The sequence below is a fragment of the Mus caroli genome, unplaced genomic scaffold (genome assembly GCF_978045245.1).
Source record: "Mus caroli unplaced genomic scaffold, Mus_caroli_1 scaffold_5, whole genome shotgun sequence".
Classification (NCBI taxonomy): domain Eukaryota; kingdom Metazoa; phylum Chordata; class Mammalia; order Rodentia; family Muridae; genus Mus; species Mus caroli.
This window is the reverse complement of record NW_028227260.1, coordinates 62,040,156-62,056,943: the sequence shown is the minus strand read 5'-3', so window position 1 is coordinate 62,056,943 and position 16,788 is coordinate 62,040,156. Positions and strand designations below refer to the sequence as shown.

The 16,788-nt window shown below is 38.0% G+C and overlaps 1 non-coding gene across 1 annotated transcript; it reads right to left on the bottom strand.

Moving 5' to 3' along the window:
* Window positions 1-4,427: 4,427 nt before the first annotated feature.
* Window positions 4,428-4,534, bottom strand: LOC115030114 (U6 spliceosomal RNA). The gene has a single exon (XR_003835742.1). It is a non-coding gene; the product is annotated as a U6 spliceosomal RNA (small nuclear RNA).
* Between the last annotated feature and the right edge of the window lie 12,254 nt (window positions 4,535-16,788).

Sequence of the window (16,788 nt, the reverse complement as noted above, 5' to 3'; positions counted from 1 at the left end):
ATTTCTTTTTTTTTTTTTTTTTTGGATTTTTTTTTTAAATTTTTAATATTTTTTATTACGTATTTTTCTCAATTACATTTCCAATTCTATATCAAAAGTCCCCCATACGCTCCCCCCCCCACTTCCCTACCCACCCATTCCCATTATTTTGGCCCTGGTGTTCCCAGAAATGGGGCTGCTTAGATTCTTAATATGATCCTGATTTAACTTTGGTACCTGGTATCTGTCTAGAAATTTGTCCATTTCATCCAGGTTTTCTAGTTTTGTTGAGTATAGCCATTTGTAGTAGGATCTGATAATGTTTTGGATTTCCTCAGGTTCTGTTGTTATGTCTCCTTTTTCATTTTTGATTTTGTTAATTGGGATATTGTCCCTGTGCCCTCTAGTGAGTCTGGCTAAGGGTTTATCTATCTTGTTGATTTTCTCAAAGAACCAGCTCCTGGTTTGGTTGCTTCTTTGAATATTTCCTTTTGTTTCCACTTGGTTGATTTCAGCCCTGAGTTTGATTATTTCCTGCTGTCTATTCCTCTTGGGTGATTTTACTTCCTTTAGTTCTAGGGCTTCTAGATGTGCTGTCAGTCTGCTAGTGTATGCTCTCTCTAGTTTCTTTTTGGAGGCACTCAGAGCTATGAGTTTTCCTCTTAGGATTGCCTTCATTTTGGTCCATAAGTTTGGGTATGTTGTGGCTTCATTTTGATTAAACTCTAAAAAGTCTTTAATTTCTTTCTTTATTTCACCCTTGACCAAGGAATCATTGAGTAGAGTCTTGTTCAGTTTCCATGTGAATGTTGGCTTTCTATTATTTATGTTGCTAATGAAGATCAGCTTAGTCTGTGGTGATCAGATAGGATGCATGGGATAATCAATATTTTTGTATCTGTTAAGGCCTGTTTTGTGACCAATTATATGGTCAGTTTTGGAGGAGGTTCCATGTGTCGCTGAGAAGAAGGTATATCCTTATGTTTTAGGATAAAATGTTCTGTAGATATCAGTTTAATCCATTTGTTTCATAACTTCTGTTAATATTCATGTGTCTCTGTTTAGTTTCTGTTTCCAGGATCTGTCCATTGGTGAGAGTGGGGTGTTGAAATCTCCCACTATTATTGTGTGAGGTGCAATGTGTGTTTTGAGCTTTACTAGAGTTTCTTTAATGAATGTGGCTGCCCTTGTATTTGGAGCATAGATATTCAGAATTGAGAGTTCATCTTGGTAGATTTTACCTTTGATGAGTATGAAGTGCCCCTCCTTATCTTTTTTGATAACTTTGGGTTGGAAGTCAATTTTATTTGATATTAGAATTGCTGCTCTAGCTTGTTTCTTCAGACCATTTGCTTGGAAAATTGTTTTCCAGCCTTTCACTCTGAGGTAGCTTCTGTCCTTTTCCCTGATTTCTCTCTGGTTAGACTGCAAATAAACTGAGGAAAGAGACCGTGTTAACTGTGTTTTTGAGTATTTATCACCCCTACTCATGGTCTTTGTCTTTCATGCAGCTTTTATCTCTTACTCACACAGCTCCTATCTTTCTTCTCTCTAGATTATTTGATATTGAAAGAACAGTGTGTATTTTCTGAGACTCTCTCTTTGTCTTAGCCATGGCTCTCACCGTCTGAAGCTGTACTCATTACACTTAAAGCTGAGTGCTCCTTACTTGGGACTGGACACACCAGAAGACTCTCTGTTCCATTTTCTAAAGTTTTCTTTCTCTCTTTCTTTCTTTCTTTCTTTCTTTCTTTCTTTCTTTCTTTCTTTCTTTCTTTCTTTCTTTCTTTCTTTCTTTCTTTCTTTCTCTCTCTCTCTCTCTCTCTTTCTTTCTTCTTTCTTTCTTTCTTCTTTCTTTCTTTCTTTCTTTCTTTCTTTCTTTCTTTCTTTCTTTCTTTCTTTCTTTCTTTCTTTCTTTCCTACTGTAACCTCAGTACTTTTCTACATTCACTCACTTTAGAGTATTGCTTCTCTCCCTCCCATTACCCTCTAGTTTATCACCTGGTGATTTCAGCCATCTCTCCTCCTGAAGTTTCTTTTAAGCAACATGTAATTGGGTCTTATAATTAAAAAAAAAAAGTTTGGTCACTCCCTGTCTCTTAATTTGAAAACTCAATTCATAGCCATTTACATTGATTGTTCATAAATAACTCCTCACCACATCTGTTTTGTAACTCACATGATGATTAGGCTCAACTGTCAACTAGACTGGATTGGGAAATGTATAGGTGATTAGGAGCCCACACAGCTCTGAGTGCTTATGTTAGGATGTTTCCAAAGAAGGTACAACGTCTTAAACTGAGGTTACATAGCTGAATGTTGGGTGTGGTGAACAATTTGGCAATAGGAAAAGGTTTCTGAATGTGCACTGACCTGTGGTGCTTTGGGTAGCACTCACCTGTTTTGTACCACACACGTTCACTGTAGCCTTGGTTCCAAACATAGCATCACATTTTCTGCTACACATGCTATTCATTACTCCATGCCAACTCCAGCAATGCTGTTTTAAACACTTTGGCTCAGCTTATATGTTATGAACTGCACTTTTAGTACATCTAAAGTTTTCTGCTCTTGCATAATATTTTATTTACAGAAAGAGAAAGCTTCAGGTGTTCTCTGACATTCTTCAGCACAGATCAAATTGATTTTTTTTTTTTTTTACTGTATTGTATTAGAACATTTGACTTAAAAAATGCTGTTTGAGTGACTGACATGAATTTCAAAAAAAGTCATGGGATGAAGTTTGGTTTAGGATTAGGACAGAATGCTGACTGAAACTTTATTTCCTCAACTTCTGTGAAAATACCAAGTATTCTTTTCTGGCCAGTGAGGCGTATGCAGAAAAGTCTGTTTGTCTTGCTTTGATGCTCTTTATTTCTTCAGCATCTATTTTCTTTATCTATAAACTTTCTGGGCTTGAGTATAGCATGACTTGACTAAAAAAAAATGCCTTTCATATATGTGGCTATTTGTTTCCCTTTATAGGTTTGGAAAATTGTCTGTTTTCTTGTCTTTGGTTAAGATTTATCCATCTTTGGCAATACTAAGATTAGAATCCTAAAACCCCAGCTATTTGGTCTTTTTATGTAGTCTCAAAGTTTGCAAGAGCTTCCTTTGTTCATCATCATTATTTTTTCTTTTTTCCTTGGCATATTTATATTTATTTATATTTATTGTTTTTATTTTGTAACATTATAATTATGTATTTTCTCCCCTTCTTTCCTCCATGCAATCCTTCCTATGTAGTTACCTTGCACTTGTTCATATGTATGTGTTTTGAAATACATAAATACAATCTGTTCAGTGTAAATAATGTTTGTATGTATGTTTTCAGGACTGGCTACTTGGTACTGGATAACCAGCTGGTGTGCTCTTCTCCTCCTGAAGAAGGATATTTCTCTTGCTTTAAGCATTCCTTGATTGCTTGCAGTTGTGAGCATAGCCTCTGCTCTAGTTGTTGAGAGACTCACATGGAGATTGAGCTAGATGTCTACTACATATGTGCTAGGGACTTCAGACCAGTCCTTGTATGTATGTTCTTTGGTTGGCAGTTCAGTCTCTGAGATCTCCCAGGGGTCCAGATTAGTTGACTGTGTTGGTCTTCCTGTAGAGTTACTATTCCCTTAAAGGCCTTCAATCCTTCCTCTAACTCTTCGATAAGAGTATGAAACCTCCATTCAATGTTCGGCTGTGGTTATCTGTATCTGTTTTAGTCAGCTGCTGGGTAGAGCCTCTCAGAGGACAGTTATGCTAGGCTCCTTTCTGCAAGCATAAAAGAGTATCATAGTGTCATAGATTGGTGCTTTCCCATGGGATGTGTCTCAAGTTGGGCTGGTCATTGGTTGTCCATTCCTTTGGTCTTTGCTCCATTGTTGTCCCTGCGTTTCTTTTAGACAGGACAAAATTTGGGTTGAAAGTTTAATGCTTGGGTTGGTGTCCTTATCCCTCCACTAGGGGTACTTCCTAGCTACAGGAGGTGGCCTCTTCAGGTTCCATTTATGAACTGTTAGGCATTTTGGTTAAGCTCACAAACATTGATGCCTGGGAGCTTCCACCATCCCAGGTCTCTGGGATTTCCTGGAGATTCTCCCCACACCCCACTAGGCCTGGAAGCTTCAAATTTCTATTCATTCCCCCAGTTCTCTGGCCCTTTCTCCTGTCTCTCCTCACACCTGATTCCCCCTTCCCTTCTCTTTCCCCTCTCCTACCTAGTTCCTTCCCTCCCTCTGCCTCCTATGACAATTTTATTTCCCCATCTAAGTGGGCTTTAAGCATCCTTACTTGGCCTTTCCTTCTCCTTTAACTTCATTGGTATGTGTGGTGTACCATTGGGATTCTGAAAATTTTGGCTAATATCTACATAATAGTGAGTTCACATCATGCACATCCTTTTTGGTCTGGGTTATCACACTCAAGATGATATTTTCTTCTTTCTTTCTCTTTTTTTTTTTAATATGGAATGCTTCACGAATTTGCATGTCATCCTTGTGCAGGGGCCATGCTAATCTTTTCTGAATCCTTTCCATTTTAGTATATGTGCTGCTGAAGTGAGCACCACTCAGGATGATCTTGTCCCAGTCTGTAGTCTGCCATTTTGTCCTAATGACAGTGTCCTTTGCCTTACAGAAACTTTTCAGTTTCACGAGGTATTATTTATTAGTTGTTGATCTTAGAGCCTGAGCCATTGATGTTTTGTTCAGAAAACTGCCTCCTGTACCAACCTGTTCAAGGCTAGTTCCCACTTTCTTTTATATTAGATTTAGTGTATCCAGTTTTATGTTGAGGTCCTTGATCCACAAGGTCTTGAGTTTTGTGCAGGGTGATGAATATGGATCTATTTGCATTCTTCTACATGCTGACATCCAGTTAGACCAGCACCATTTGTTGAAGATGCTTTCATTTTTCCATTGTATGGTTTTGGCTTCTTTGTCAAAAATAAAGTGTTCATAGGCATGTGAGTTTATTTCTTGGACTTCAGTTTGAATCCATTGATCAAGCTGTTTGTTTCTGAACCAATACCATGCAGGTTTTTTTTTTTTTTTAAATCACTAATTCTCTGTCATGTAGCTTGAGGTCAGTGATGGTGATTCCTCCAGAAGTTCTTTTATTATTCAGGGTTGTTTTGGCTATCCTAGTTTGTTGTTGTTGTTTTTTCATATGAAGTTGAGAATTGTTCTTTTCACGTCTGTGAAGAATTATGTTGGAATTTTGATGGGGAATACATTGAGTCTGCAGATTGCTTTTGGTAAGATAGCTATTTTCACTATGTTAATCTTACCTATCCATGAGCATGGGAGATCTTTCTATCATTTGTTATCTTCTTCAATTTCTTTCTTCAGGAACTTGAAGTTGTTGCCATACAGATATTTCATTTGCTTGGTTAGAGATACCCCAAGATATTTTGTATTATTTGTGTCTATTGTGAAGGATGTTGTTTCCCTAATTTCTTTTTCTGCTTGTTTATCATTTGTATAAAGAAAGGCCACTGATTTGTTTCAAGAAAATTATCCATTTCATTTAGATTTTCCAATTTTGTAAACTACAGGCTTTTGAAGTAAGACCTAATGATTTTTAATACTGCCACAGTTTCTGTTGTTATATCTCTTGTTTCATTACTGATTTTGTTAAGTTACATACCATTTCTGTGCCTTTTAGTTTGGCTAAGAATTTGTCTACCATTTTGTTTTTCTCAAAAAAGCAGCTCTTGTTTTTCTTGATTTTTTTTGTATTATTTTATTTGTTTCTAATTGATTTATTTCAACCCTGAGTTTTACAGTTTTCTGCCATCTACTCCTCTTGGGTGTGTCTGTTCTTTTTGTTCTAGAACTTTCAGGTGTGCTTTTAATGTGTCAGTATGAGATCTCTCCAATTTCTCCATGAAGGCACTTTATGCTATGAACTTTTCTCTTAACATTACTTTTACTGTGTCTCATAAGTTTGCATATTTTGTGCCTTCATTGTCATTGAATTCTAGAAAGTCTTTAAATTTATTTTTTACATGACCAAGTGATCATTGAGTTGAGAGTTGGTCAGTTTCCATGAGTATGTGGGCTGTCTATTGTTTTTGTTGTCCAAGTCCAGCCTTTAGTCTGTGGTGATCTGATAGAATACATAGGGTTATTTCAATCTTCTTGCATCTATAGTAAGCTTGCTTTGAAGAAGGTTCCACGAGGTACTGAGAAGAAGGTATATTCTTTTGTTTTGGGGTGAAAGGTTCTGTAGATATCTGTTAGATTCATTTGGATCATAACATCTGTTAGTTTCACTGTTTCTCTGTTTTGTTTCTGCTATCCATCCATTGGTGATGGAGGGGTGTTGAAGTACCCCACTATTATTGTATGGGGTTCAATATGTGAGTTGAGCTTCAGTAAGGTTTCTTTTACAAATTTGGGTGCCCTTGAATTTGAAGCATAGATGTTCAGAATTGAGATTCAGAACTGGCTGGATTTTTCTTTGGTCAGTATTAAGTGTCCTTTGCTAACTCTTTTGATTACTTTTGGTTTAAAGTCCATTTTACTAGGTATTAAAATGGCTACTCTAGCTTGTTTCTTGAGTCTGCTTGCTTGGATAATATTTTTCAGCCCTTTATTTACAGGTAGTGTCAATCTGTGTGCTGAGGTGTGTTTCCTGTATGCAGCAGAATGATGGATCCTGTTTACACATCCAGTTTGTTAGCCTGTGCCTTTTTATTGGTAAATTGGGTCCATTGCTATTGAGAGATATTAAATACCAATGATTGTTAGTTACTGTTATTTTGATGTTGGTGGTGATACTATATGATTCTCTTCTTTTGGTTTTGCTGTGAGATAATTAATTTCTTGTGTTTAGTGGGATCTAGTTACCCTCATTGTGTTGGCATTCTCCTTCTAGTATCCTCTGTAGGGCTGGATTAATAGAAAGATATTGTTTAAATTTGGTTTTGTTGTGGAATATCTTGGTTTCTTCATCTATGGTAATAGAGAATTTTCCTGGGTATAATAGTCTGGGCTGGCTTCTGTAGTCTCTTATAGTATGCAAAACTTTTGTGCAGGCCCTTTTGGCTTTTAGAGTCTTTCTTGAGAAGTCAGGTGTAATTCTGATAGGTTTGCTTTTATATGTTACTCAGCAGACAAGGGCATTGGGGCATGGGCATCTCACCTGTGTGTCTCAGGTTGGAACAGCCCTCCTGGGATGTGGGAGTAGCTGTGGGGTAGAGAGTGGTTTGATGATCTGAGATTGCAGGAGGAGTTGTGGTATGAACGTACTTTTCAACCTAAGGATTTTACGTTTAGTTTTTGAAGTTTCTTCTGTCTGGGAAATTTTTCTAGTAAAGTATTAAAACATTCCTGTTTTCTGGAAACCCATTGAATTTATCTTCAGGGTTGCTTAAAATTCTCTGGAAGTTTTCCCATACTGGCTATGATCTAATAGTGTCTTGTTCTTTACGTGGTCTTGTTAGGTAAAGTCACAGTTCTTGAAATCTTTTATTTGTCAGCATAGATGTTATCTGGACAGTTGAAGATCAGTTATTGATTCCAGTCTTCCTAAGCTGAATTTGTGCCTTTCTTCTTTAAAAATCTACCTATTTTCTATAGTCATGTTCATTATTTCAGCATTGGATGGCACTATGGCCCTGATATGTTAGGAGTTTAATTTTGGATTACTTTTATTGTTTCAGAACAAGAGGGAAATTTGTGTTCATATTTGTCCCAACTACACTATTGTAATGTTCAAAATAAGTGAATAAAGTAAAAAGAGTAGCCCCAGAAGCATCTTTATAGGGCTGACATCAGACAGGCACCTTGTTCTATTGTTCCTAGTCTGTGGTTAGATAATGCAGATTTTTGCCTGACTCTAGGCAGTCATCATTGATGAATCAGCTGTAAGCCTACATGTAACACCAATGCCACCAAAGTGTATCAAAGTCTGGGCCTGCAGTCCTTTGTCTCCTACCAGAATAAGACTGGATGTAGACCAATTTTCTTGCTGCTATGGGCTCTCTATAGCTGAATTGGACTTATGGACCAAAAGCATTACAAATAGATACATGTTATGGTAGATTTGCTGAGCTGGGTCACATCTAAGTTCAACAGCTACTAGACCTTGTACAGTGTTAGGAAGATGACAACTCATTTCAGGGCTGGAACTGATGTACCTGAAACTTGATTCTATCCCAAAGTACATAGGTCTCCTCTTCATTCTGGAGCCTGTCTGACGGGTTTATCTGAGCTCTGTATGTGGCACCTTCAGGTTTCAGTGGTTTCTTGTAGTCACCATGGCAGCCTGACACTATGCACAGATAGAGGGCTGCATTGTATTTTGTACTTTTCCCTTTAGTGGGAGGAGCTCTGCTTCTTGCTCTGTCATTTGGTATTGGAGCCAGACACTTGATCCAGGGCAGTTACAGTGGCTCAGTTCACAGGTATTTGCTCCTTGGTAGGTAGGAGTCAGGGGCTTTACCCAACACTGTTTTACTGTGCCTGAAATGGTACTGCATTCCAAATCTATCATAATTCTTTCCTCACAAGTGAGTGGTGCCTCTTTCTGTGACAAGAATTGCTGGCAGTTGGGGAGGGTAACTCTTTTTTTTCTTTCTCTTTCTTCAGTGGGATATCTCATTTTCTTATACTAATAACAAGTACCATGGCACCATACCTGATTTCCTTTCATTTCATGAAGGGAGCGTGAATAGCTGTATACTTATGTAGAGAAAGCACCAGATGATTCTGTTTGGCTGACATCTGATTCTCTATCACAGTTTTCCAAACCTACGACCTTTTATTAAAAGTGTTTTGTTCTGTTTCTTTTTTTCCTGAAATGTTATCACCGCATCAGCCAGCTATAATGTTTGCCATAACTACCTCAGTAAATGCCCTCAGGAGAAAGTGATGCATTCAAGCATGTTCTGACTGGCAGGAATTTTGAGTTCTTGTAGAACCTCTAAATAGAAGAAGGAAGAGGGACATGTAAACAGGCCAAGTTCCCCAAAGTATTCTGTTCTTAGTAATGTTAGTTTATCACTCCTCCCCTTAGATTATGGTTTGCCTTTAAGAAATTTCCAGAATTATGAAAGAGTTACATATGATACTTTTCCCAATGTTTTTTTTTTCCTCTCATGGAGGAAAGGATTTGTAATTATAATTCTGGGTGTCAGTTTCTCTTTGGAGCACTTTAAATGTTTTCTAAGCTTACCTTCCCAGACCTGCCTCACTACACAAAGGAAAGTTACAGAAAAGAGGAAGTATAACTATGTGTAGTGTTCCCTAGGTATCTGCTCACCTTCCATAGGCAAGGCCGTCTGAAGACTCCCCTTCTCGGCAATAACACATGCATTTGCTTAGATTTTGAAATACCATCACTTTATACATAAACTTACTTGAATTAATGCATTGTGCACTTGAGAGTATATTAGTATTATTCATTGGATTGAACTTATGTGAGTAAATACTATCATTACTAATTGTAGTCATTTGTTAAAAAGAAACTATGCAATCATGGGTATTATTACTAGAGTCGGCTAATTTGTTGAGTTCAGCCAGGGGATAAATGATAATTACCACAGTCTCTAGGTAATGGTCTTGGTTCTATTCTAGAGCTGTTTAAGGTAATATTTATGTGCTAGGTTTTTCTTTCACTTTCCAGATTCTCTGTACCTCAAAAAGTCTGTGTGCTCTTGACATCGTCTTGCTTAAAATCCACTTCCTTAGTTTCAAACAAGGCCTTTGCTATTTCCAAGGGTTTGTATTACAAGGTTATCTTGCAAGGTTAAAACATTCATTGATTCAGAGGCAAGCAGATCTCTGCTTGCTCAAGGCCAGCCTTGTCTGCAGAGAAAATTCTGGGGCAGCCAGGGCTACACAGAGAAACACTACCTCAAAAACACAAACCAATCCAAACCAACTAAGCAACCAAACCAACCAACCAACCAACCAACCAACCAACCAACCAACCAACCAACCAACAAAAGCCCAAAAAACAATGGTTTTTCCCTTAGTGGTACATAATAAATATACATAGGAACATAGTATGATTTCCTATAAATGTGCTTTCTTTGTCTTCCTCCTTAAGCTTGCATATCTCTCCTCATTCTCCATCCACCCCATTCCATTTTCAGCTGGAGCTGCCAGGTCCAAGAGCTACTCAGGTCAACACAGCTTCCAGTACATGCCTTGCTCAAAGGCAGGCACCAGCTGCTATATTGGGTTTCTAGAAATTACTTATCAAAGGCAGTTGTCCCTATATTTTTCTTCTGTGAAGAAATGTTATCCTGTACTTGTTGAGAGCCTTTGGCACAAATACTTGCTTCCTTCAGTTTGGGAACTGGGCAGTGTGAACAAGTGAGTGCATCAGATATAAATATCACATTAGAGTTGACAGTTCCTAATGTCTCATGAACAGATAAAGGGAGAGCCAGAAGTAGCAAAGGAATCCCAGAAATGCTTGATGTGGTAGTATTAAAATCACCTTAGTTATTTTATGTGCATAAATGATTCATTTGCTCAAGAATCCATTGGCTCATTAGAGCTGTAAATATCACTAAATGTGTGACAAATGTATTTGAACTTGGATATTAAAATATTTCTATATCCTTACTCCCCTAGTTAGTTTCTCTTATAAAATAAGCTAAGTTCTCTTCGAATTCAATTAAAACAAAATTTGAAGTACAGTTACAACAGTAATTTATAAACTCACACCTGAATTTTTCAGTCAAGCAACCAAAATTTTTTAACAGGCTCTGTTCACATGGTCCGGTCATCTTACCCCTTCCTCCTCAAAAACTGTTACTTTAACTTTGATCTTATGCCAGCATGCCATCATCATATTGCATCCTCCACTCAAAGCATTATAAAAATAGAAGGGTCACGGGGGCACTGGGAAACAGAAGAGTTCTTGGTGGCAGGGGATGAGACAGTGTGGGGAGAGGTGATGCCAAAGAACTGGGCATTGGTCAGCAAGGCATACTTGAAATTTTTCAGTTTTGGCTCTCTATAAAATAGGGCCAAAGAACAACAAAAAATAGAGATTTACTCTGTATTGAATACTTTAATCCATGATATTAAATATTCTCATTGTGATTACTGTGTGGAAGAAAAACTGAAAGTGTGTTGCCAGATCAGTTGGTCATGTATCTCTAGTTAAATTCCATGTGCTAATTGGACTCTTAAGCATTCAGACCTAAAGTATGTGTGTCCTAGAAACCAAGTAGAATAACAGTGTGTTGCTAAGCTGAAAGAAACAACTCCATTATTGCCATTTGGCACTGAACATCATATGTTGAGTTATTCCTTTGCTTCTTGAACATTTAAAACACACAATAATGTGCTACTATATATTTGGTTAGAAATTCCCATATTGAGGCAACAGTGATATCAGCATATTTTATGACATTCTACTTGAGTAGAAATTTAGATTTTCATGCATTGAGTTGAATGAAAACATCATTTGGATACTTTATAAATTTCCTAGTTATGGATGTTCTATGTGATAATATCTTTTATATTTGCGTTGCTCATTTGAAATTTCCATTGAATGCAATGAATATCATGGAACTTGGCCCTTTTAACAACAGTGTGACTAGTTAATTACTATTAGCTCCCATATGCTTATGTAAGAGCAAGACAGGAGATAGGTTTAGTATGACAATGATTTGGAGTGGCACCCTTTTTGGAGAGCTAAGGATAGTAGCTAGGTATTTTTAAATTCCTGTCTCAGTCTTAATTTCATTTCTTGATTTCAATGGTTATAAGATATGATACAGTCTCTATTTCATTTGCTTTTCTGCTTCAGTCCTGTTTGTTGTTGCTGTTCTTTCTTCAAATAATTTGTGACACTTACTGCTCTGAGAATGTTCAGTTACTCTAGCAGGCTCCACTCCTTCACAATGCATTTTCTTCTATCACCACCTCCTTAAGCTGATTTTATGGAATATACTTATACTTTGAATTTCGCTTTCAGTTTGTACTTAATTAAAAAGCTTTATTTTTATTCGTAAATTTTTTATTTTAATTAAAACCATAAAATATACTTTGGGAATAGCTTAGAGTAAGATTCCTGGGTAATTTTGTGCTTTTTAAGAAAAGATTTATTGGGCTAGAGATGGCTCAGCAGTTAAGAGCACTGATTGCTCTTCCAGAGGTCCTGAGTTCAATTCCCAGCAACCACATGGTGGGTCACAACCATCTGTGATGAGATCTGAATGCCCTCTTCTGATGTGTCTGAAGACAGCTATAGTGTATGCCTATACATTAACTAACTAACTAACTAACTAACTAACTAACTAACTACATAAATAAATAAACTTTTTTTATTTTTTATTAGATATTTTCTTCATTTACATTCCAAATACTATCCCTAAAGTCCCTTATACCCTCTCTCTGCCCTGCTCCCCAACCCATCCGCTCCAGCTTCCTGGCCCTGGAATCCTCCTGTACTGGGGCATATGGTCTTTGCAAGACCAAGGACCTCCCTTGCCATTGATGGCTGACTAGGCCATCCTCTGCTACATATGCAACTAGAGACATAGTTCTGGGGAGTACTGGTGAGTTCATATTGTTGATCCTCCTATAGGGGTGCACACCCCTTCAGCTCCTTGGGTACTTTCTCTAGCTCCTTCATTAGGCGCCCTGTGTTCTATCTTATAGATGACTGTGAGCATCTGCTTCTGTATTTGCCAGGCACAGGCATAGCCTCACAAGAGAGAGCTATATGAGGGTCCTGTCAGAATAATCTTGCTGGCATATGCAATAGTGTCTGGGTTTGGTGGTTGTATATGGGATGGATCCCCAGTCTCTGGATGGTCCTTTCTTCTGTCTCAGCTCTGAACTTTGTCTCTGAACTCCTTTCATAGGTATTTTGTTCCCCATTCTAAGAAGGAACGGATTTTTTTTTAAAGGAAATATTTATTTAGTCAGGTGTGATTGTGCACACCCATACTCCAGGCAGAGGCTGAGGCCAGATGGAGGCGAAGGCAGGTCGATCTCTAAATTTGAGACCAACTTGGTTTACATGCAAATGTCACATGAAATATATTAAGATAGTGAGGACCAGAGAGGAGGGGGGTGGAAGGGGGAGAAGAGGGAGGGAGAGAGGAGAGGGAGAGAGATGATTTGGTTTCTAAAAACTTATAATTGTGTACATGTCTGTGTGGAGGTTTGTATAGGGCCACAGTTGTCTGTGGTCAGACAAAGGTGTTAAATCCCCTGCAGATGGAGATGTATAGTCTGCTGTTAGCAATGTAGTCATGAGATTGAAGTCAAGTTTTCTGTAAGAGTTGGGAGTACTCTTAACTCTGAGCCACCTATCTAGTTCCTCAAACTATTTTTGATGGTTGGTTTCATTTCCACCAGACATGAAGGAAGGGACCAATTTTTATGAAACCTTATCCTTAATGCATCTCTCAATGGAGTCCTGGCTTGACCAAAATTCTCTGTGTAGACCAGGTTGCCCTCAGACTCATGAAGTTCTGCCTGCTTCTGTGACCCAAGTGTTGGGTTTAAAGACATATTCCACAAACAGTATCCCAATACAATATTATTAAGAGAGGGGACACTTAGGAGTTGCTTGGTCTTAAAGGCATGGACCCTGATTACTTCTTAAGAAGAAAGTGTGAAGTTAAACCTTTATGCATGGGATTAGAACCCATTTTAAAGAGATAAAATAAATAAAACTATTTTCTTTTAAAAAATAAATGTCAATATACAATAGAGATATCTATGCACTTGTTTTGTAACATTTTTATGTTAGTTTACAAGGCCACAAGGAATCATACTATTCATTATTTACATAAAAGACCTTATAATACATGTAATTTCATGTATAAATATAAACAATTTTAATAAACTTTTCTCATCTGGCTGATAACACTCCCTCCAAGAACCAAAGACTACCTAGCAAAGCTCCCAGTAACAGACATGACAAACCTTCTTTTGAGTTGTTGACCAGGACTGCCTGAAAGACTCCCAAAACATACAGCTTATAGCTGCTTCCCTTGGTTACCATCCAGAGGTAGAAAGTAAGTCCCTATTGCTCAAGATACCATGCACTTCAGAAACAAGGCCCAGAGGCCCCTGAGCTGGACCTGACTTGGTTGATACGTCCCCAAGGAGTAGTTTTCATGGGACCATAAGGCATCATGCAAGCTTCCAAAGGATGGAGGTAACCAACAGTCCTCCCCAGTGATGACATGTATGTAATATGTCACTGACCAGCATGGCACACTAACTCTAAGGAGTAGTGGCACACATACCTTGGTGGAATCAACAGCTTTAATTGGACTTAAGACCCACTCAAAAAAAGAAATACCGTGCTCAATAGTGGAAACCTAACCAACTAATCAGTGCTAGTGAAATTATGGTTATTAAAGAAGAATCTACAGTGATTAGTTTACTAAAGTAACACAGTCTATCACATCAATCTATAAACATTTGTCCTTATTCCCACAGGTAAGTGTAGTCCTCGCCCCTCATCAAGGAGACCATAAACACAACCAAGTAAAATGCAGAGATATGGAACCAAGTTTTAATGAATACATATACAAAAACACTTTTGTACCTAAAGTTCAGGGAACACTGTGAAATAAGGACTGGGGAGATACTAAGAGTCTGAAGATCAGAGAGTTTGCTGTGAGATTGTGTCTTCTAGTAACACCAGAAGCTACACCCATAAAGTCTCACCCATATGACCACTCAAATGTGAGCTGAACAAAGATGACATCAAGGAACATGCTAAACTGGACAGGAAGAAGTACAGGAAGCTTCATCCCAACACAAAGAAAAAATATATATCCCCTTGCTCTATTTCTTACCTTCCATAAGATCTCTTCCTCTCTCTCATGATTCTCCAGTTTATGACTACCTATAATCATATATATGTAAATATACATACACATATGATTTAAACAAAGAATTCTCAACTGAGGAATATAGAATGGCTGAGAAGCACCTGAAAAAAATGTTCAACATCCTTAATCATCAGGGAAATGCAAATAAAAACAACCTTGAGATTCTACCTCACACTAGCCAGAATGGCTAAGATCAAAAATTCAGGTGACAGCAGATGCTGGCAAGGATGTGGAGAAAGAGGAACACTCCTCCACTGCTGGTGGAATTGCAAGCTTGTACAACCACTCTGGAAGTCAATCTGGAGGTTCCTCAGAAAATTGGACATAATACTACCAGAAGATCCAGCAATACCTCTCCTGGGCATATACCCAGAAGAAGTTCCAACTGGTAATAAGAGCACATGCTCCACTATGTTCATAGCAGCCTTATTTATAATAGTCAGAAGCTGGAAAGAACCCATATGTCCCACAACAGAAGAATGGATACAGAAAACGTGGTACATTTACACAATGGAGTACTACTCAGCTATTAAAAACAATGGGCCTTTTGGGGCTGCAGACATCCTGCACCCTCCCAGCCAGAGGACAGTGGTCCCGCCCTGAACGGGAGCCCTCTGCCTCAGGAGAAGGGAGCACCATCTTGGTTCCAGGACTCCGCCAAACTTAGGAACTTAGTCTGCACAGGTGAGAGTGTGCTCCACAGATGATGGAAATGAATAAAACCATCCAAGACCTAAAAAGGGAAGTAGACACAATAAAGAAAACCCAAAGTAAGGCAACGCTGGAGATAGAAACCCTAGGAAAGAAATCTGGAACGATAGATGCGAACATCAGCAACAGAATACAAGAGATGGAAGAGAGAATCTCAGGTGCAGAAGATTCCATAGAGAACATCAGCACAACAATCAAAGAAAATGGAAAATGCAAAAGGATGCTAACTCAAAACATCCAGGAAATCCAGGACACAATTAGAAGACCAAACCTATGGATAATAGGAGGGGATGGGAATGAAGATTTTCAACTCAAAGGACCAGCAAATATCTTCAACAAAATTATAGAAGAAAACTTCCCAAATCTAAAGAAAGAGATGCCCATGAACATACAAGAAGCCTACAGAACTCCAAATAGACTGGAACAGAAAAGAAATACCTCCCGACACATAATAATCAGAACAACAAATGCACTAAATAAAGATAGAATACTAAAAGCAGTAAGAGAAAAAGACCAAGTAACATATAAAGGCAAGCCTATCAGAATTACACTAGATTTTTCACCAGAGAATATGAAAGCCAGAAGATCCTGGACAGATGTTATACAGACACTAAAAGAACACAAACTGCAGCCCAGGCTACTATAACCAGCCAAACTCTCAATTAACATAGATGGAGAAACCAAAGTATTCCATGACAAAACCAAATTCACACATTATCTCTCCACAAATCCAGCCCTTCAAAGGATAATAACAGAAAAAAACCAATACAAGGATGGGAACCAAGCCCTAGAAAAAACAAGAAGGTAATCCCTCAACAAACCTAAAAGAAGACAGCCACAAGAACAGAATGCCAACTTTAACAACAAAAATAACAGGAAGCAACAATTACTTTTCCTTAATATCTCTTAATATCAATGGACTCAACTCCCCAATAAAAAGACATAGACTAATAAACTGGCTACACAAACAAGATCCAACATTTTGCTGCTTACAGGAAACTCATCTCAGGGAAAAAGATAGACACTACCTCAGAATGGAAGGCTGGAAAACAATTTTCCAAGCAAATGGTATGAAGAAAAAACCTGGAGTAGCCATTCTAATATCTGATAAGATTGACTTCCAACCCAAAGTCATCAAAAAAGACAGGGAGGGGCACTTCATACTCATCAAAGGTAAAATCCTCCAAGAGGAACTATCAATTCTGAATATCTATGCTCTAAATACAAAGGCAGCCACATTCATTAAAGAAACTTTAGTAAAGCTCAAAGCACACATTGCA